We start from the raw sequence: 23,016 nt of genomic DNA, 5'->3' as shown, positions 1-23,016 counted from the left end.
AACATTTATTTATTTATTTACTTATTTATTTATTGCCGAAAGCCTTACATAGGAGACTGGTACTTGTAAAAATACGTGGCAGTAAGAATTACATGGGAGTAAAAAGACGATATATAAAATAAATGCCTTTATATAAAATGATAGCCAGTAGTGTATAACGACAGGAAGGCTGGAATACGTGAGATAATGACGACAAGGAATAAAATTTCTTATACAGTGTTAGAGACAAGTGCGCGAAAACTAACATGATCTTCAATGGAGGCGATCGATCCTGGAAGGCTTCCAGTCCTTAAAGAGGTATTCACACGAGGGAGAAATCGCCGGGGGTCACGGGAGGATTGCGGATCACGTGACCGCGACGGCACGGATTAGTGAGTGGGCACGACTCCCCGGCGCCTCCTCGGAGGACAGGGGGACCTTTTCCCCGACAGGACGAACGGTGGGGGATATAGCGGTCTGCAGCTGGTCGTCTGCAGCTCATCGTCAGCAGCTGGTGAAACGAGCGGTACAGGCCACCAGAGTAGTCTGGTAACACTGGTCTCTCCCTCCGTTCGCCTCGGCCGTGTGAGTGGGGGACATTTAACACGGGGGACAAATCCTCGGGGGATAAAGGCGCAGTCTAGTGACGTCAGCTCGCGAGGAGAATTCCCCACAAATGTCCCCTACTCACACGGACGAGGCGAACGGAGGGGGAGACCAGTGTTACCAGACTACTCTGGCGGCTTGTGCCGCCCGTTTCACCAGCTGCTGACGACCAGCTGCAGATACCTTGTACAAAGCACAATTTCTACCCACCAAGGCTACCGTCCGCCATCTGCCCACCTAAACTACTGTCCACTATCCACCCACCTTGTCCACCATCCACCACCGTCCACTATCCACCCACCACCGTCCACTATCCACCCACCATGTCCACCATCCACCACCGTCCACCATCCACCCACTACATTAACCCACTGTAATGGTGGATGGTGGCTTTCACCATGTCCACTATTTGACTTTTTCCAATAGGGTGGACACCCATTGCAGCTCTCTGCAGGAGCAAGTGCAACAATGTGGCCAAACAAGAGCCCGGAATTCCGCTATATCTCCCACAGCCAGGGGATCGTTCGTCCTGCCGGGGAAAAGGTCCCCGTGTCCTCTGTGATACGTTGTTAACAGTGATACGGGCATGAAGAGTCCACTTTACAGCTGATGTAATGATGACGCCGAGATAGCGGTAGGAAGTAACATATTGCAAGATAATGTTATTGAGGAAATAGCAGGAGGAAGTGGACGATGTTCGAGTTAGATGCATGACTTTACACTTATTAGGATTTAGTTTCACAAGCCATGTGTCAAAATAGTTACGTATAGCGTCAATATCAGTTTGTTTAGTATCGTTATCATTCGTAATTCTACGGGAAATGACGCAGTCGTTGGCAAATAAGAGAATGTTACAGGAAACGCAGTCAGATAGGTCGTTAATATATAGTAAGAACAGGAGAGGACCTAGAACTGAGCCATGTGGAACTCCAGAATGAACAGGTGTTGTAGACGATCTGTGGTCATCACACTCGACAAGCAGAAGGCAGTTAGTCAAGCAGTAGGCCTACTCAAGCCGGTTAAGGAGATTGGGGTTTATATTAACCTTGCTTAGTTTCAAGAAAAGTAGTTTGGGACAGATTTTATCGAATGCCTTTAAGTAATCAAGAAAAGCAACCATTAAGAAACGACAAGCTTGCTCACGCAGAGTTGCGTGAAGGCGTTTTAAAAGGTATATCATCAGCGTAAGCCGGATCATTATGGGACATGAATGAAATCAAGGTTCCAAATGGTCAGATGCAGACTTGTTGTCAATGATCCCGTTAATAGGGATGGCAATCGCCGGGCGGATTCCAAGGGCTGGCGTCTCGGCCCTCCGCACCACGAAAGCGCGGACAATTTAGAGTTGGTCATTTTAGTGCGCCAGCGAACGCCGGTTGTGGTCCAAAGACTGTCAGAGCCGAGAGTCGATAACAAACGAAATATATTCTCAGTTAAGGCAGGACAAACATCACAAACACATGCACACTCGGCTGGTACCAGTTACAACTTCACAATATCTCAGATGGTGTTAACACAACGGGAACTAAACGAATAGAACACGCGCTACAAATGCAATCTCATGCATTACAACTTACTCAAGAACAGTTCTGAATCTTCAACGGCATATCCAGTCCACAATTCTTGGACGGTACTTGAATGCTTCTCTTCTAGGAAAAACTCACGTCAACTCCAGCGCTGTCTGTCGTTGTTCCTTCCGTCGTCGTAACTTGTCACGGCTCACACGGCGTCATCATCCGATTCTTCCAGATCGACGATCGACTGACCGCACAACATCATAAACACGTCTTGTTTGGCTAACGGAGCCACACTCAGCATAACTTCACCATCTCCGAACCGACTGACTCCCCCCGAATTCTAGAAGCGTCGGGAGCGTTCTCCGGCGTGCAGCACAGCCAAAGCTAGAGAAAGAGCGAGATTTCTCTCGCCGGTTCTACTCGCGGTGGAGTCACTCGGTGTCGCGTCATGTTTTTCCTCTAGAAAGTTCCAGGCTTTGCCGGGCGTTTGATCTGAGACTGCTAGTGGGCGAGGAGGATGCGGCGCGTCGGCGTCTTTTTATACTTGTTTTTTCGTTGTTCGCGCTTCTTGGCCGAGCGGCTGTCGCCGTGCTATCCCGCTGCCATTTGAAAGTGACCGCGTGCGCGGTTTATTGACGCGCTTGTTTGTGACACTTGTCTATATACATGAGGCCAATGTATGCGCTCTACTTGCTCACTTTGCATTGTTGTTTTGTGAAATCGTGGTTGTTTTCATTCTTGTTACTTTATTTCGGCAGGTTGCCTTTTATCTGCGTACGCACTCCAGCTTTAGGAGATTCATAGCACCCACGGATTGTGAGTCTTGGCCTCCGTGTTGCGGTGCCCACCTCCGTACATCCGCTTATACGCTCCGTAAAGAAAGATGGCTGGTCCCTCCGTCATAGGAATCGGTACAACACGAAAGTGAAACGTGTCGTACCAGAAGTAGTTGGCTGCTTATAGTGCATTGGTATGTGAGAGCTTGTACAATGTCTATTGTTGTTTGGCAGATATAGCACCACTTGATGTGGATGCATCCAGGTTGACGCCTTGTGGCACGTCTCTGTACCGACGACTAACGCCCATGATCATGATTTAACCCTTGCGGTGGCTGAAGTTGCCAAGATATACCTAGACACCGCATATGGTGAATCCCGCGCAGAGATGGCACCAACAAGCACATTGTAAACACTGATACTGGATATGCACTCCTTCAAATCGTTGTGAAACGCGAAGGGAAACGCGACGAGCGTCGTGTCTTCCCTCTATAATGGCCTTTTAATTCTCACAGGGCGGGCAGGGAACGCGGTACGACAGCCAGACGAGCGTCGGAGACCTATATAAGCACATAGTAAACACTGACACTCGAATGCACTCCTTCAAAGCGTCGTGAAACGCGAAGAGAAACGCGACGAGCGTGGTGTCTTCCCTCTAGCCTGGCCGTTAATTCTCACAGGGCGAGCGGGGAACGCGGTGCGAAAGCCAGACGCGCGTCGGAGAGCTATTTTTCGATATGGATCGATGCTATGAGCGAGACATGGGCTAAAGCTGCCACCTCGCGGTCTGTTAAAGCGTTGAAGAAATTACACGTCTATTGGAAACGCGCCGAGTGGGACGGTCGTAGCAACGGCGCGTTGCCGAAGCTAATTGCAGAAGCAGCGAAGATCTTTTTTTTCGAGCCTGGTGACACACATGTAACCGCCTCGTTATAAAGGGGACGCTCATAGCATCCATCCATCCATCCACCCATCCATCCATCCATCCATCCATCCATCCATCCATCCATCCATCCATCCATCCATCCATCCATCCATCCATCCATCCATCCATCCATCCAAGAGCACTGCGAGAGGAAAGTGTGAAAGATGAAAGGTAAAAGGTGCATACATGTAGCCTCCGTCGTATGTTTGGCCGTAGCTCAGTGGGCTAAACGCCCGCCGGCCATCGTCGCGGACCGAGAGGTCGTGGGTTCGACTCCTGTCAACGGAAGTTGGACCCATAGTCTTTTTCTTCTTTGCCATCTGATGGCGTCATTTTGCTGACGTATTTCAGTGACGGAAATACGTCATGAAAGTCTTGGTGGACCCTGCATAAAACACTTTCGTGTTAAAAAGTGCTGGAAATGTCGTGTGGTATGGTGCGGCTTTTTATCTGGAAACCAAGTTTCGGTTCGCTGCCTACGTCTTAAAACTCCCGTGTAAGCTTCTCGTGTCCACACACTCCAATTATCTTGTGAACGCCGCGTGTTTTTGTGTACTGAAGCACGTATTAAAGATAGGAGTTCTTGTAACGTCCCCTACCTATAGAACTGTATTTCAAGAGCGAGGAAGAGAGAGAGAGGGAAGCTAGGGCAATATAGTTCAGCCACTTAGAGGAATTCCTGCAAGTTTGCAAGATCACTGGAATTTATGCTTGATTCATCTGCCTCTACGACGTGTGCTGTCGCGAGTATGCAGCTATAATTCTTTAATATGTCGGCGCTTGTATTTCACGTGTCTTTATCTAAACAGAGGGAAAAAAACACCGATGGCCGATATTTCGCGGTTATCCTCGGTGTTGTTCCAGGCGCTTCAGCGTTGACAATCATATGTTTGTTCCTGAAAAAAAAGAGAAAGAAATGCAGTTGTTTTAACGGAGGCCCCGCCGACGTAGCGATTGACGAAAAGGCGGCAGCGAAGCTGTTTCCGCCGTTGTCTTTCCGCGGCAGCTTGCATAGGAGCGCGCCAACCCGTCGGAGGGCAGCAGACACTACACAAGTTGCGAGGAGTGGAGGGGGTAACGCGGACAAGCGCAAAACAAACAGCGCCACCCGGCTTTCTCCTAGGATAGAGGCCTCGGCGTCACCTTTATGAATGAACGCCGCGCGTACTCTACTACGACGACGGCGACGACGACGTGGCCCCGCAGGAGGGGAGCCCACGCACGCGCGCTTGCTGCTCAGCGGGGCAGCCTGTGCGAACCGCGCGCCCCCATGAATGAAAATGGCAATAACCCTTGGGCCTCTGGTGCTGCCGCCGCTTCGGCTGTGCTGCTCCTTGCGCCGGCGGTGCTGCCTTTCAAGCATCGCCATTCCATCAGCGGGAGGAGCAGCGAAGACGCCCGCTTCGGCATCACCTCCTCACTTCCACCTTTCTCGGCGGCAGCTTCCTCTCTTTTTTTCTTTCGCCGCCGGCGCAATCCATCGAAGTAGTAGTAGACGTCGCCTGGCCTCCTCTCCCCCGTCCGTTGCAAGTTTTTTTTTGGGCTGCCCTCCTCAGCAAACGCAACGATCGACGGAAAGTGGCGGCGTGAACGAGAAGCCCCCGAGTAGAGCAATCACACAGCCGAGCAATAATGAAGGCTACGGCGACTTGCCACGACTGTGTATACGCCAGCGACCTGTCTGGAGTGCTGTAGTGACAGAAGGAAGAAGGGAGACGGAAAACTAAAGCGAATATCAAAGGAAGGAAGTAAAAACTGCGCAGGTGCTCTTGGGAAGCGCGCTCAGTCATACAGGTAGCGTACGGGGAGGGGGTGGTCTACGCAAGCGAGGGAGAATGGTGAATGCGTAGTCTAGAGGCAGCGAGGTGCACAAGTCGAGGGGAGCCAAATATTCCTACGCCGCCGACTGCGAAGTATATAAAAGAGTCTCGCCGAGGTTCGTACCCCATCATTTGGAATGGTGCCACATACGGCGGCCGGCTTCAGCCCCTCAGAGCGTTAGTACGAACGTCGATGCTCGCTGGTGGACCGGCTTTTTGTTCGCGCTGCGTGGAAGCGCATTTTGCTGCATGTGTGTATACCCGAGGTTTCAGACGATGGCGGTGGACGCGTATGCTCTCCGCTGCGTACACTCATTCAGATTTTGAACTCGTCGAGTGTCACGCAGCCTATGTCCGGCGCTCTGTTTCTTGCTTCTTTTTTTTCTCTTCCTTTCTTTATTTTCCTGCTCTTTTTCTCATTGTTTGCTGCGCAATAACTATTTGTTCCTCATTAGAAAACTTTGGTCCGCGACTCATTTACTATATATGGGAAGCGCACAATACGATTTGGGCATTCGATGAGGCGCATGAAAAGTCGTGCCGTCAACACATCAACGTGACGTCAACACGTCAACATGGACACGTTGCTCATCGTATCGGACATCCCATCGTGCCCTTTGCTTAGGTATGGTTTCGCTTGATTTCGGATTAAACAAACAAACAAACAAACAAACAAACAAACAAACAAACAAACAAACAAGCAAAACAAACAAACAAATAAATAAATAAATAAATGAAAACATGGAGGATGCTTGACCGCGACAGCACAATCGGTCTCCGTTCACATCGCCTTCTCAAACGCTAGCCTCGCTTTGCTTGTCGGCGGACACCAAAACCGCGCCGCAAGGAAAGGAAGTTCTGTGCGCGTGAAATTAGCCGTTTCAAACTATATATCCTAAAATGCCCACCGCAAGAACAACTGCGAAGTGCCCACTATGCTATTAATCTTCCTTCTTCGAATTGGCGAAATAGACGCGTCCGTAAGGCAACCCGCACATCTGCGCAGCTGCACACGTTGTCGAGGTTGTTGTTGATAGTAAAGATTACTTTGCAATTGGTGGGCGCCTACACCAACCACTCGTGGCGCAGTTCACATGTTTTGACGCCTGGTGCGATTCCACGCTTCTGCCACGCAATGTTACATGCGTTAAGGACACTCGTCGGACTACATGACATTTTTATAGGCTTTTTTTTTTTCCGAAGCAGTTTCAATCACGGGCGTGTCTCTGTGATAGAACACTTACTTGCTTGCCACGCAGAAGTCGACGGTTCGATTCCCACGCGACCCGCAGATTTTATTGTTTCTTTATGTGCATATATCTGGAATTTTTCTCGTCTGTGACAGCATTATTCTGATTTCATGACCAATATCGTGATAACAAATGAACTGTTCGCTTTTTGAACCATTACAACACCACACACCATGTCTAAAGACATGCGTTCCACCCTATTCATACACGTGCAGCCGAAGCTGTGTAGATAGCGTTAGTTGTGCAAAACGATGCAATAGGCCCTGAGCCACAGCGTTGACACTGCAGAAGTACCGTGCTCTGGGCGCACATTCGTGAGCATTGTGTATGCATCTGCGTTACCGTTCAGCTTTCAAGACAAACGTTAGCAGAAGTCTGCCACCATCGTCCGAATTTCTGGTCTCTTATAGGCGCTAGAAGTATCTCCCAATATTCCGAGCCTCCGGAACACTCAAGAAAGCTTTATAAAGGAACCTCACTCTACAAAGCGAAAAAGTGTCAGCACCACAGGCGGTGATAATTAAGGGAGTGAGAAACGAAAAAGTAAAGATTGAAGGCGTGTGTCTTCGGCAGTAGAAGGCGAAAGGAGGCATAGAACGCCGCTGGCGGTGACGAAGGAAGGAGAGACGCACAACGTGGCCGTCGGGGACAGGTTCTGCTCTCGCAGGCAGGGCCACCGGTGGCCTCTCATTTCCTGGCCGCGACGCAGTGCACGCGAAGGGAAACGAAAGAAGACGACGCCACTTTTGTCTTCCTGTAACGATGCTCGCGCTCGCTCGTCATGCCAGCACCCAACGCGCGCTTTCGTTATTAATATTTCCGCTTCCTGTAATATATCCTTCCAGTGGCGGACATTCGGCAGCTGACCGGCGATCCACGGACCCACTTCGCGCTGTTCGTTTCACTTGTTGTGCTTGTTTTGCGTTGCGCATGCGCACTCTGATGTCAAGGCGCTTCTCATGAATGCAGCTTGTAGCCCCTTGCATTTCGACCCTGTCTTTTGTGGTGGTGGACTGCAGTTTGTGCCATTTTATGGTTTTCCTTGCGCTTTTTACATCTTCAGTTCAGACCTCCTGTGCCGCCATGAAGTGGCTAATACTAACTGAGCACTGCCCATACATTTTCACCGTGCAACGCACGAAAAGCTTCCCCCCTGTAAGGCTTTTCATGTGAACTAATTGCTGTGTTGTTGAATACTGAACACAAGCAAAACAATCATAGCCACGCGATCAGAGTAGATGTAACTAACTGTAGTAAGACCGGGCAAGCGCTGCCCTTTGTTCCTGTGTCGTTTACCGCGCGCTCCTATTCTGGATAAGTTCCAAGTCGCCTTGTTCGCTATCCTTGTGGTAAACGATCAACCTAATGCACATGCAGAAATACGCCACGACTATATGTCTTTATTCGGTGCAGTCCTGGTCAGTATCGCTTATGCTCGAAGTTTCTTTGCAGCGATTTGCTGACTTATTACCGCGTCGGTCGAATGTACTTCTAGCCCTTGTCTTCGTCTGGACATCGCTAGAGCTGGACATTTTCCAGCAGTGAAGAAGGCTAAACAAGAAACCACATCTTAGCAGTCGCAGTATCTACCTTCTGGTGCGATAGCTGCAAGGAACGCAGATATTATTGCAGAGCTTAGATCGACGCCCGCTTAGATCGACAATGCAAAAGCCGGGCAGGAAGGCCGCACTGATCGCGTACAGGCAAACATTTCTCGTACGAGCCAGTCAGGTTTGCTACTCTTTCACCGTGACGCGGGAGTCGAACCTTCCGGCAGTCGCCTTAAGGGCGCAGCATTATACACGTGACACTATACTGGGCTTATGTTTCAGCGACGACGCTCCTTTGACGTGCAGCGTCGTCTTTGACAAGTGCCACACAGCAGGGTCACCCTCCGGTCTCGCCCATGGTCGGTCGACGCGACACGAGCAGTGACCCTGAAAAAATGTCAACCGCGGCGGCGGTGGCCACCGTTTGTGTGCGTTCCGGTTGCTTTGCCACCTGGCCGGCTTCCTATGCCGCCGGCGCGCCTCTGTTGTCCTCGTCGCGCTTCAGTTTCTCGTCGATGGGCGCCGCCGATTGGGCGCCAGACCGAAACGCATGCGTGCCGCCTGCAGCGGCGAACCTTACTTTAATGCTAAATTCTCGCTGCCTTGCGCCGTCGCGAGATCGTCTCACTTGTGCTAAATCTTGCTGCCCACTTCAACGTGTATCTCTTCTTCGGGACCGTCGGCCACTTCCCGGGTGGTCGGGCGAGAAAAGCAAGGCCTAGATGGGCGCCGCGGGGCTCTGCTCGATGCAAGCGCGTATAAATGCGGAGCTCGGGAAATCTGGCGCCACAGTGAAGACAAGGGGCTTGTTTTAGGAAATGCACGCTGCTTCTGTGGGGAATGTATTGTGTTCGCTATCTTTTCTTTGAAGGTGGAAAGAGAGAGAAGCTTAAGTATGCGAAAGTGTGGAGGGGGGGGGGGGGGCACCGGAGGAGTGCTTCGCCGGTCTGATACTCCTCAACAACCGCGGCATATAAGCACCTGCCGTTTCGCCCTAGCATGGCTGATAAAATAAAAAAAGAAGAGCAAAACTATTGCAAAACTCTTAATTCTTATATATATCTCAATTATAGATACCATTCGGACTCTTTTATGTTAAATACTATCGGCAGCCCGAGTAAAATGCTGAATCCATCGAGAAACCGCACCGGTATCTTCATGATGTTGAGAACTCTCACTGCGCAGCAACGGCCCAAACGCACGATGACAGCTTGAAATCCGTGGCGTCACACTTTTGACGTACGCACGCCCTAGTTTGTGGCTGCGAAGTAGCAGAAAGGAAAAGTTCGCATTTATATTATCAACCAGTAATCAACAATTTTTGGCCAAAATAAATGAAGACCACATTTGAAAACAATGGCTGAAGATTATAAACTGAATGAGTGTCATTGTTTAACGTACTGCTATGTCAGCAAAATGCTGGCCATGCCACATTGTTGGCACTTGGAGTAAAATGTTACAAAAAGGACCAACGCCTTTGTGCAAATCGAGTACTTGTGTGCGTTACACGCACTTACCGGGCATGCTGACTATACACTGTAATGCCTAAAGGATGGTTTGTAGTTTGACGTAATGACTGCATGAGGTCGAAATTTTCGGAGCCCTCCATTGAGGCGTGCATCATGACCTTATGGTAGTTTTGGCACGTAAAACCTCGGAAATTATTATTATTGTCATGCTAAGTAAATGATTATGACGGCTTCAGGACACATGCATAATGTCATTTGTGTCATTATTGCTATGATATATGCGATATTGCATACTATATTGTACAAACAGAAGCGAAAGGTCGATTACTGCTGATTCTTTTTAAAAGCGACGTTTGAAGTGGTCGTGCAATCGTATCGTTCTGGATAACGTTAAGCGGCACATTGAACTCTGTCGAAGCGTAATTTCAAATGTAAGGTGATGTACGGGCTCATCGATGCGCACTTGTGAACGTTGTGGTTAATAATAATAATAACAATAATAACATTAATAATAATAATAATAATAATAATAATAATAATAATAATAATAATAATAATAATAATAATAATAATAATAATAATAATAATAATCAAGTATACACTTCCATACTTTAAAACTGTAAGGACGTGAATGGCGTCCATTTTTCTCACCAACATCAGAAATAAGACGTGAGCGAGCTCAGGTGTGTAAAATTGAGATTTCTTTTTCACATGCGCTTCTAACAACTTCAAAAACCGTAAGAAGATGTGCACTTTCTTTGACAACGTCTGGTATAGTAGGCTGTTTTCAGCTGTAGAGCATCGACTACGAAACCAACTCACGGCAGCCAGCATTTTCTCCTCCAAGCAGAGCGTCGCCTTTGACATTTGCTGTAGTCCTTTCTGGTTTCTGGTCATACATGCGTCATGCATGTGACCGCGTTTATGACCGAGTGGTTTAACGCGACTCGCCGCGGGGCGAGGGGTCGCAGGTTCGAATCCCCGGTCGCTTGCTACGGAAACGTTTTACCCGCCCCGGTGGTGTAGTGGTTATGGTGCTTGACGGCTGACCCGAAGGTCGGGAGATCGAATCGCGGCCGCGGCGCCCGCATTACGATAGAGGTGAAATGCTAGAGACCCGTGCACTTAGATTTAGCTGCTCGTTGGATAATCCCAGGTGGTCGAAATTTCCGGAGCCCTCCACTACGGCGTCCCTCATAATCATAACGTGTCTTTGGGACGTTAAACGCCAGCAATTTATTATTATTATTATTATTATTATTATTATTATTATTATTATTATTATTATTATTATTATTATTATTATTATTATTATTATTATTATTATAAATTGCTCGTGTTTTTCAAGTATTTAAGTCGGGCTCTTAAACTGATGTTTCTAATTATCACCCGATTTCTCTATGTGCCACATCAGAGGTCTTTGAGCTGGCTCTTCACAACATATTGTCTTTTGGTGTTAAAAGCTAACTGTTCCTAATCAACATGGTTTTCTCGCTGGCCGCTCAACTACCACAAATCTTGCTAGTTTCATGACGCAGACCTCCACAACTATCTCTCAGAGCGGACAGGTTGACGTAGTCCACTGTGACCTGAGAAAGGCTTTTGACGTAGTCAGCCGCTCACTGATTATGGTTAAACTTGCGCACTTTGATGTTGACTCATCGGTTGTGAATCTTCTGCACAGCTATCTGCTTAATATTATGTGGCCGTTAATTGCCAAACGTCTTCTTTGTATAAAGTGACTAGTGGGGTCTCTCAAGGGTCGGTATTAGGCCACTCCTATTTTTAATTTACGTTAATAGTGTTTCTTTCGCCGTTCGTAATTGTTCTTTCCTCTTGTATGCCGATGACATCAAGATATTTAAGAAAATCCATTCAGTTAACGACTGTCGCTTGCTGCAGCCATATTTGTGTTCTTTTTCCGAATGGTACAGCAGCAATAACCTTTCTCTGAATACCTCAAAGACAAAATCATATGTGTATTACTCGCAAAACATCTAGCCTGTCATTTCAATACTCTGTCAATTCTTTGTCCTTATGTAAAGTTTATGACATCAGTGATCTTGGTGTTGTTGTTGATAGCACGTTGAACTTTTCTGCTCACGTTAAGCGTGCTTCGTTCTCTCGTACGTGCTTGCAGAATATCTCGAGAATTCAGTTCTCCTATAGCCCTCCCCAAATTGTACACCGCAATCTGTCTTCCTCAACTTGAGTGCGTCTGTCATTTGGAATGGCATTGCTCAATCCAGCAGTAACACCGTTGAACGAGTCCAGAAAAAATTCCTCAGCATATATAACCATCGCTTTGCTAGAAATGACCCTAGATCTCGTTCAAATACTGTTGGATTATTATCACTGCGGTCGCATTACTGCCGACGAAATCGCGCTTATCTGTTATTTCTTTACAAGTTAGTTCGCGGTATCATACGCTGCGCTGTACTTCTCAATTGTGTTAATTTTCGAATTTCGCGTAAGTTAACCAGAGGGAATAGACCGTTTCATGTACCCGCCTGCTTCTTCCAACACTCCACCATTCGCAAAATGCAGTCTCTATAATGTTAATTTTTTTGATCTTGATGTCTTGTCCACAGTCATTGTTTTCATCCGCGCTTTGCTCTGTCTAGACATAGTTTCGCACAATGTACAAATTCTTCCCCTCTCCGTCTTTCAGTCAGCTTCCGCATAGTTCTATATATGCATTGTTATTCTTCATTCGCCCCCCCCCCCCCCGACCCTATTTTTATTGACAATATTTCTCGTGTTGTCTTATTGTACTCTTCCCCTTCTGTGTCGATTTCTTCTTGTCTATGCGTTATGGCTCTTTTTATTTGTATTTTCTTACGAAGACTGTCTGTATTGTATAGTTTATTTTTAATTGTTTCCTTTTTGCGTGCGCCTGCGCAAAGACCTTACGGTTGCTCCTGGGCACGTTAAATAAGTGATTATTATTATTATTATTATTATTATTATTATTATTATTATTATTATTATTATTATTATTATTATTATTATTATTATTACAGCTTAGACGGTCGCATTACTGCGCTACAAGGTAAGGAGGGCTTTTGCCGGTATGTTACAGCATGGGGCGGCATTATGAGTACCGTGGCTATTAACACGCAAGTACTATTGCGTGTGCACGTTTACTTATTTAAAGGGGTACTGACACAAAATTTCGCGGCCGAGATAGCCTGCTGGATCGGTTCCCGTGTACGTGCGTGTACCACCTGCAAAATATCGGCAGCGAATAAAGCTTGGAAGGTATTTTATATGAATTTTGAAGTTCGCGAGCGCGATCCAGCATTATAGGCCGCACCTAGTGCATTGACACCCTCGGAGGTGACCCGAGGTGACCCGAGGTGACCCCCCTACTTCCCCTACGTAACCGTTGCAGCCGGTACAAGTTACGATGACGTCGTAGCCGCCATTTCTGTTTTGACGCGCTTCCTGACGAATCGCTCCTCGCCAGCGGGCCAAACATGAAGTGATTCGCCACGTCGAAAAGTCTTCGATCCCCGCCGCAAGAAAATCGTCGCCATCAGACGACGATGAGCCCGACGACGACAGACCGCGCGGAAATGCGTCACTGTTCTGTGTGCTCACGTGACCGAGCGTTTCACTCGCTAGGTGGTGATAGTTGCACCCGGCGGCTTGCCGTTTTTGGAGCTCTGTCAAACCGAAACTGAGGCTGTGTCGGTGATGAGGAGCTTGTAATTAATTATCTGTCGCGCGCTGCAGCAAACGATGTGCCGTGTTATGACTAACATGCCCCCAGCAACACATTGCAGCAAAAAAACGCGGGGCGAAAATTTTTGTGTCAGGACTCCTTTAATCATAAGTGAAACGTGACAACACAAGAACTCCCCTTACAATAGCCTCGCTGTTCCTCCAAGTGAACACACAGAACTCGAAAGTAAACACAGCTTTGAAAACAAACGCATCGTCGTTTACGATTCCCTAAAGCTTGTATGGACGTTCCCTTCGAGAAACCTGTCACGAAAGCCGCATATGAAGGCACACAATAACGAAGAGAAAACCGAGAACCACGGGGGTATAGAGTAGTGGAGTAGAAGATACGGGCCCAAGGCATCAATCAAAGACGCATGGACACACGCAACGGAGGAACAGTCGCATAGCCTTGACCTCGTCCGGCCAGCGCTCCGACAGCGCTCCCTCTGTTTTCAGGCAGTCTTTGAGGCCGCCGGCCCTACGTCGCAGCAGGTGCGCTGTGCCTTTAGCCGTACGAGCAGGGCGAGTGAAGGCGAGAGTGGGGTGAGGGCAAGCGCTGGGAAGACGAGGGTTGCGTATAGTGCTCGGCAGGGGTGCATCCAGGTGGCACCAGCCAGTGCGCGTGGGGCGTCGCTTCTGTTGACATGGCTGGAGAAGTAGTACATTCGTCGCTACTGCCGTCGGCGGCCGCGAGCGCGTCGTCCCTTTGTGCACCCGCGTTCACTGCACGCCTGAGCACGAGCGGCATAATCGCCCCCAGAGTGCCGGACGGCGCGCGAGAAAGCTGCGCGCGCACACCAAGCACACGGATGTGTACGTTTACGTAGAGCTCTCGCTGCGGGCACGGATAGAGTTGCCGTGAAGTGCACTTCACTTGTTACTTACAATTTAGGCATTGTTTATTCTTGAATATTTACCTGTGGACAAGCAATGTTACACAAGGATGAACGAACGTCGGGGTTTATTCTTACGGCAGGGTTAATTATAGTATTCGCGCTCAGCGTATACTTTTTCTTTTTTTTAATGCAGGCCCTGATAAGCTATTGGTGGCCTGCTCGTCGCCTCATTTCGCGTTTGTTTTTCTAACAACATGATAATAAATAACGAGAATAACGGGAACCGAGGGGAGTGAATTTGGTGAGTAACAACTCGTAAAGCAAACAGTTGACGAATCCAATGAAAACATAGAGAAATCTATTTGTGACTTTAACTTGAAGCGTGCACCCGCCACGGTGGTCTAGTGGTTATAGTGCTCGACTGCTGACCCCCAGGTCGCGGGATCGAATTCCAGCCACGGCGGCCGCATTTTCGAAGGAGGCGAAAATGCTTGAGGCCCGTGTACTTAGATTTAGGTGCACACGCGCTAAAGAACACCAGATGGTCAAAACTATTTCCGGAACCCTCCACTACGGCGTCTCTCACAATCATATCGTGGTTTTGGGACGTTAAACTCCAACAATTATTATATTATTATTTGAAGCATCAAATAGCGCGAAAGAAACTAAGGTCCCATACACAGACAGATAGAACCGGCGCTCACAACTTGCCGTTCGTAAGAGTTTGGCCCATACCGTCGTTATTATACGCGTGTGTTGCTCCACCAATGGAGCTGTAGTAATGTCTGTTTTCACGTCCACGGTCATGGATGTTTATGCGTGTGCAGAAGGTCTAATCAGGCCCTTGTTATTGAACGCCAAGAATGGACATAGTTGTGATTTGCAATCGTTAGTAGGTTTTTTCAGCGGGTATAAAATGATCCGTGCAAGTCTTCCAAGACCTGGTGACACATTAGGAGTAGAAAATGTACAAGCCAGGAATTGGAAGGAAGAAAAGGCAGGAATGTTAACCGCTTTTCACTAGAAAAAAAGGGATAAAGCTGTGAAAATAGGGAACAAAGGGAAAAAGAGGGAGCACTAGCCACGCACACACTTGGAAGCAAACACCAAGTTTTCAAAAAAACGATATCCGAGGTGATAACCATAAATATGCGGCCGAAATTCGGGTGAATTGTAGTGGTGCAAATCATTGCGCGGATCATTGTAGTACAAAACACTGACGCATTCCCAGCGTTGGGCGTGGCGTGAGCCTTTTCAGCAGTAAGAGCAAGCTTCGTCGTAGGGGACGGACAAGGGGTTCAGGTTGCCAGAGACTGTGCGTGTGGGGCTGCGGAGAAAGAAACAGCTAAGATTTGGGGAGAAAACTATGACAAGAATTGTTTACGAGGGACACACCGACTTGGAAGACATCAGCGTAGTATATATAGCCGGGGCTTCTGCCTTTCATTAGAGCATATGTTTACAGCTATCGTAGCATAAAATATCTAGCTTTTTAATATGAAAACATACAACATCCGGAAGGTGTGTAATGAGCTTTTGTAACTATACTTAGCAGCAAGAGTGAGCTTTGGACACAAAACGCGTTATGGTGTATGTACTTGGACTCTGTAGCGTGCATGCCCGATACGTCAGTCAAAGAATTTCTGGCGGATGGTGCGGAACTTCACCCCCAGTGGTGCCTGTAAAATCCTTTAAAATACCACTTTTATTAGTAGCACTGCTCTTGTGGAGCTCATTTAGTGAAACGCTATCGAGGATTGGTAAACCATTGTAAGCACTGCATAGCGTCGTTAAATATATATGGTGGAATGCTCGGTTAAGCTGTTTGAACAGCGTGAAATGCAGTGCAGAGGACAAACGCTGTGTTGTACTCCAGTCTTTTCCGCCTTGCGATTCCCCTGAACACGCACGAACCAGCCCAATTCAGCCCTCTACCGCTTGTACATTCATGTCTGCGATTGTTTGTCGTGCATTGCAACTTCTGAAACGCGTATGTGACATCGCTGCGATATACCTGTACAACAGAAGCAAGTGAAACATCCCTCCAGCGCGAAATATTGACCGTCCCGTCATTTGGTCTTGGCAAATAAAAATGACACCCGCATATCCTTCGTGATCCTCGCCGAAGCATTCATAATCTCTCCGTTGGTTAAACCTCGTGGCTTCGTCATTCATTCAAGATGCTCAGAAGAGAGCATTGCTAGAACAATGAAAATCCTCGGAGACTTTCGCCCTCACTGCGTCGGCGCGCTGTCAAAACATAGCCAGCCATATCCGTGTGGAGCCATGATAATTTCGCATTTGTGTGCTCCAGCCCTTTCATCCCTTCCTATACCCTCTCCTCATTTTGCCCCCTTTATTTTCATTATATAGTTGGACTGAGAAACGGCAAAAATGCCGGTCGGAATATACCCGGCCCTGTACCGCAAGTATCGCGGAGCAAATAACCCTCCACTCTCCCATTTTCTTTCTTTCTTTTTTCTTTCCTTCGCCGTACGTTGTAGAGGCGCTCAGGGTCCTCTGTCGGCGTGTCATGGTACAGTGGCCAGGGTACATTCCGCGACCTTGCAGATTATAAGCGATATTCCCAGCGATTTCAAGTTCACTTTCAGAGCATCTTTCGTGGCTGTGCTGGGCTCCCAACAGGAGTCACCGCAACCCGGCAGACTACAGAAGCAAGATCACAAAGCATTCTTAATCCTCAAGTTCAAGCTCCAAGGAGCACGCGTTCGTTGCCCCAGCCGGCCCGATGAAGCGTTAAAGGTATACACTGAGCATATGTCTTCCTTGCTGTATAGCTCGCGTCTAGCTGGTGACATTTAGCCGCCTATACTAGCAATATAGTGCCAGAAAAAAAGAAAATAAATTAACATTTTGTTTTCTTCCTGTATGGTTCGAGCTACGCTGCTAAGTGATCTTAAGTATGCCCCAAGCGAGTCTATCTTGTGCAATCAGCTTGAAACATCTCAAGTCGAGATTCTCTGTGGCGCCCGAATGTCTGAACTCTCGTCTGAACTCTCAGGCGCACTGCCTCCCGGCGCGAGTTGAGAGGGAACTTGAGTGGGTTCGCTGTACCCTTAAACACGCTACTTAACCAGCTTAACTCTCTTCCCGGTTCTCACGTCCGTAGTGGGAAAGAACAGGTACTATACGTACAGCTCAACCCTCACATTTGTCTCTTTCGGGCGTGGGTGGAACAGATGGCAGTATAAGCAAATATTAAGCGTTGTTTAGTACATCCAGATTTAGCACGTAATATCACCGAGTCACAGTTACGTCAAGCGAAATGTACGTGGTGCTCTGCTCACAGAATAACCCTTTCTAAAAGGTTGTGCGTCGAATATTTCCCCATCAACTCGTAAATTCTTATCCATCATTAAAACTTGTGAAAGACGCTATTCATAGTGGAAAGAGTGCGCGGAAAAACATTTGATGGAGCATGAGTTACCTCATCGTACTGTAAGATGCAATTGGAATGATTAACTAATTAAGTTCTGGAGAAATCCGCATGGTGGGGTAGCACAGGATAGAAAACAAACAAACAAACAAACAAACAAACAAACAAACAAACAAACAAACAAACAAACAAACAAACAAACAAACAAACAAGCGGTAGCAGTACTGTTCTTTATTTTCGCATCCACGTTTCTTACACGAACGCTACATTTTCTAATCGCCTAATTTTCTGTTACAAAAAAGAAAAAAAAAGGAGATAGGAAAGCGTGAATCGGTCAGCTGATAAGTCTCAGGGCTACGTGCAGCGACCGCGCCAAATATTATGCGCATAGCACCACGGCCGTTTCTTCTTAATAATTAACTTAACGAGTGACAGGAAGTTCTAGGAAAGTGTAACAGCATAGTGTTGAAAGAGGAAATGAAGCGAAAAAAAAAACACCTACAAGATGCATGAGCACCATTTTGCTGACATTCGCTGCTTTAGACGCAACTGGAGTTTTCCACGTTTAACTATCCTGTTCTCGCTTTTGAGTGCGTCAGAGAAACTCACCTAGAATGTGTTGCCTACATACTTCTTGTTTATTTCCCAATTATACGGTGGTATCTCGAATTGCAAAATGCTTTCGGAATTTCCCCAACTTGCGAGCTTGCGCGGTTACTTGTTTCTTTCTTCCTTGGCCTATTTGCGGACGCGCTCATTGTTCGCTCTTCGCGGACTTCAAAATAACGTAAACACGCTGCCGAGGTCAGCCCTAAGCACTTAGCTACGTAGCCGGCTTAGCTATGGTAAAAAATAAAAAAGGACATAAAGAGAACGTAACAGGAGTCTACAGCTCCACCTATATACAAGGCTAAATAATATATTGATTTCATAGAGACCACTTTCTTATATCTCGTTGCTCGCGCTGATGCACTGGTCTGTGAGGGATGTCTTCGAGCCATCGGGCGTTGTGGGAGGCCGTGGACGTATGGTGGTGGCTGCTGCTGACGCTTGGTCTCTGGACCCCATCGCTCGCCGGAGGAGTGTCCTGGGGCCGTGAGCAAGGCCCAGCACTCTTTTTCCACCAACTCTACAGGGCTGTCGGTGACGCATAGAGCCCCCTAAGCCCGTGTCACACGTTTTACAGGATATAGGGTGTGCTATTTAACGTTGGTTGCACTGTGTACCTGCAAACCAGCTCTCTCTCTCGGCTCCAGCTTTGGTGCTCATCTTTGCCGTCTGCGAAATTTTCGATGAAGACCTTACGCATTGAATAGTAGGCACTACGTCTGCGAAATTTTCGATTAATACCTTACGCATTGAATAGTAGGCACTACTGCAGCATGATACAAAGAGACCGATATAACAGTGAGTTTCACACACACCATCGTCATTCATTCATTCATTCATTCATTCATTCATTCATTCATTCATTCATTCATTCATTCATTCATTCATTCATTCATTCAGTTAATTACTCTTAAATTACCAGCAAATTACCTTTTGATATCAATATCAATAAACTGAAGACCCCAGGGTATTATAGTGATGCGGGTAGGTAGGATAAAAGTAAATACAATACAATAGCAACAACAATAGCGAATATACAAAACAAGTGACAATAACTTGAAAAATGAATAAGTGACGAAACAGCTATGAATTTCTTGAAAAAGTTTGTAATGTTTGCACTAAGTCGCTCAAAGCTTGGCACAGCGAAGCGCGGGCCCGTCGCCGCTCGTACACCTCGTCGACCGACACGTCTATATAGCTTAGAGATGCGTGGCTTCCTCCTCGGGAGTACGCACTTTCTTAGAACGCCCCATGAGTCATGACTCTCTGGACACGTTCGTGCGCCTCGTGAAGAACTTTTTTTGGCAAGAATTTTGCTCTTTCTCTTTCTTTTTATCTTTTTCTCTCTCTCTACTGCTTTCTCTCTCTTTTGTTGATGTTCTCTCTGTCTCTCTTTCCTTTTCTTTCTGTATTTCTTTCTCTCTATTCCTCTCTTCCTCATTCTTTCTGTGCTACACTTTACTCTCCCCCTCCTCCTTTCCCTGCTCCTCCTCATGCTCACTTAACTTACTCACCCCCTTGCTGCACTATACTATACAAGGCTATGCTATGCTCTCCTAGCGTGCCTGGATTGCAGAGTGGTTAGGACGCTCACCTTCGAATCGACAGTATGCGGGTTCGAATCCCGCCTCGTGAATAATTTTTTTTCGGCATGAATGCTTCTCTTTCTTTAAATCTTTCTTTGCGTCTCTCTGTTCGTTCCTCTCTTTCTTTCTCTCTCTATATCTGTACTCGTTCCCTCACCCATCAGGGTTATTACAGGCCCCGCCATAGCGGTGAGTAGTGGGATCTGTCCTAATTCTGTGACACATACCCGTTCATGATGATGATAGTCTTGCGACAGGGTCGACATTTTACGGCTGGCTCAAACAGCTTTGCTGTTAAAACCAGGTACATTACAGCACTTATAAAAGCATCAGTGTTTAAAATGGCGGTAATTATGTGCGTGGAAGGCGATTCCAAAGCAATCGAGAACTTATGACAAATTAGTTATCATAGCATTCATTCTTTGCAAATAGAATCTCTACGTTACAATTGCAATCGCTACATAAAAAATATAGAAAAAAAATTCGGCGGATCCCACGTACCGTGGGAATCGATGTTATGCGAAGCATGCGCGGGAAAGTGACTGTGGCGAAATTTTTCACATCGAGCAAAACGTGACGGAATGACGCTAGATAAATGTGCAAATGGTATACACACACATATATGTTGAAGAGACGCACATGTGTTATATAACCAGTTGTTTACAGCCGCGCAACGATGCCAGCAACAACATGGGTGTTACCAACACCAGACACGGGAAGCTGATATGTAGTGCTTATATTCTTCAATATTGGATAGCACGGATTCGAAACACAGATGCACAGGACAAGCGCTACACACAACTAAGCGTTCTTCAGAAAAATTTCTCTAGATATAGACCAGATTTTTCTTAGCCTCGTAGCGCGAGTGTGAGCCTCGCCTACTCTCGATATCAGGCGCCGCCAGGTGGTGCAGACAACGGCGGGGGCTGCTGATGGCGTGAGGTGATAGCCGTGCTTGCGTCGCCTGTTCGCTTGTGTTAGTGCTTTCAGAGCTGTTAAAAAGTAGCGGTCTCAGCTCCTTGCTTGCCGCAATCTCGGAACGGCAGTGCAATGTATAAACATTCGTCCGGGTGGCACTGCGCCGTCGTTGGGCGCCCGAACAACGAAAGAAAAAGGAAGCGGCTGATGGAACAAACCTGCGACGTTCACGGGAACACGAGCTGCTTGTGTTTGTGCAGCGTGTATTAGACGTTTTCAAGGCCCTTGATTTCAATAAGTAGTAAGTGAGCTGGTGCTCTTGCTCAGGAGGCCATATTTTCTACCTATTCAAACGGCTGCACTGCAAGTGCATGGGTTAAGACAAGACCACCAGCTGGATGAAAAAAATAAACGGAATTACTCGAACGGCAACGACGAACCATGAAATGAGAAAGACAGTATCCATGCACCTCACCAGATATTTTCTCAAACTGCGAAGCCAATTAACAAATGTTTCTCAATCTTGAAGACTTACAGGCGCCACCGCAGCGGCCGAGTGGAAACAAGCTTCAGAAATTTCAACACGCGGGTGTTTAGGCTTGCTTCCGAAATCCAAAATGCAGCCACCTTGGCTATAAATTTGTTCAAAAAGGCACAGGTAAACCTCGATGTAACGAACTGTTTCACTTTTTACAACTTCATGTCCATAGAACATACGTATTTTGAAACTCACAGCCGCGAGGCATGTGTACCCGTGGTTTCATAACAAGGAAGTTTTACTTTGACAGCAAAGGAAGGTCGAGACGATAAATACTGATCCAGATCAATCGTGATCGAAAGTGCCCGTGTGACAGGGAATTTGTCATTGCAGGGCGATCCTTCAATTTTAAGTATATCCTGACCGAGGCATGTCGCGATAGTATACGTGCACGCGTGTGCTCCGCTCGGTCAGAATCGAACTGAATCAATATCGGACTCAAACGCAATCTTCGTCGGTTTTGATCGTGATTCAAAGCACCTGTGCGACGGGGTGTTTTTGCAGACTCTGCTCTTTAAGAACACCGAGGTTGGGGGCCGCTATGCGCGCTGCGTCTGGCTTTGCTACAAGAGGCTTCGGACAATACGCCAGGCCATACTTTCGCAGTAATCTCGCTTAGAAGCCGCACATAATCTCAGCTACAGCGTTCTGCGTTAAAAACTGAAATAATTGCCTAACTAAATTCATCCCGTTGCATTTTGCGAGAGAGCACAAAACAGCCATCGTGCAGCACAAAGTCGGATGGTAGCGCGGCACGAAAATATCTCTCGTTGCTGCCTTTCAGAAAAAACGAAAAAGGTACAGCGCACTAGATTTAACCTAGCCATTTACATGCGTAAATTTAAGGCGTTTCTTTTATAAGATACAGTTCTAAAAGAAAAAAAAAGAGTGGTCAGCTGCACGGTTGCAACTATTCAAACCCTATAGTGACGATGTTGCTGAACCTTCCCGCGAAGTCTGAAAAGCTCCCTGGCACAATTCCACCGTTCGAAAATGTAGTCACATGAAAGAAGATGCACGTTTCGACATTCAGAGAAGACTGAGCGGCTTCAGCGCTTGCGAATCTGCCATCACCCGCTACTGAGAGCCACAAATGCACCATGTTGTGCGCCAGCGCGTTTCAGCATCCCCCAAGCAAATGCTTGCACCGCGGCGCCTCGGGCGGCCAAACATGGCGGCCGCCTACGGCGCTCGGTTACGGTGCTCGGTTGATGAGCCGAAGGCCGCGGGTTTGATACCGGCCGCGGCGGGTGCATTTCGATAGAGGCGAAATGATAAAGGCCCGTGTGTTGTGCGATGTCAGTGCACGTTAAAGAACACTGGTTAAACACTGGTTAACGTTGGTTATCACTTTCTTCGTGTGTCAGTGTGTGTGTTCGCGGTTACTGTGTTGATTGAGACTCGGTATCACCTGTGGCACATACCCTCATAACATGAACTCTGGTATGCGGGTATGTGCCACACGTGACTGAGAGAAAAGTTTTCATGACGTACGTGACAGGTACATTGCG

This window comes from Rhipicephalus sanguineus, chromosome 1 (assembly GCF_013339695.2).
Source record: "Rhipicephalus sanguineus isolate Rsan-2018 chromosome 1, BIME_Rsan_1.4, whole genome shotgun sequence".
NCBI classification, from domain to species: Eukaryota; Metazoa; Arthropoda; class Arachnida; order Ixodida; family Ixodidae; genus Rhipicephalus; species Rhipicephalus sanguineus.
The sequence above is the reverse complement of the archived record's forward strand: the minus strand, read 5'-3'. Positions refer to the sequence as shown.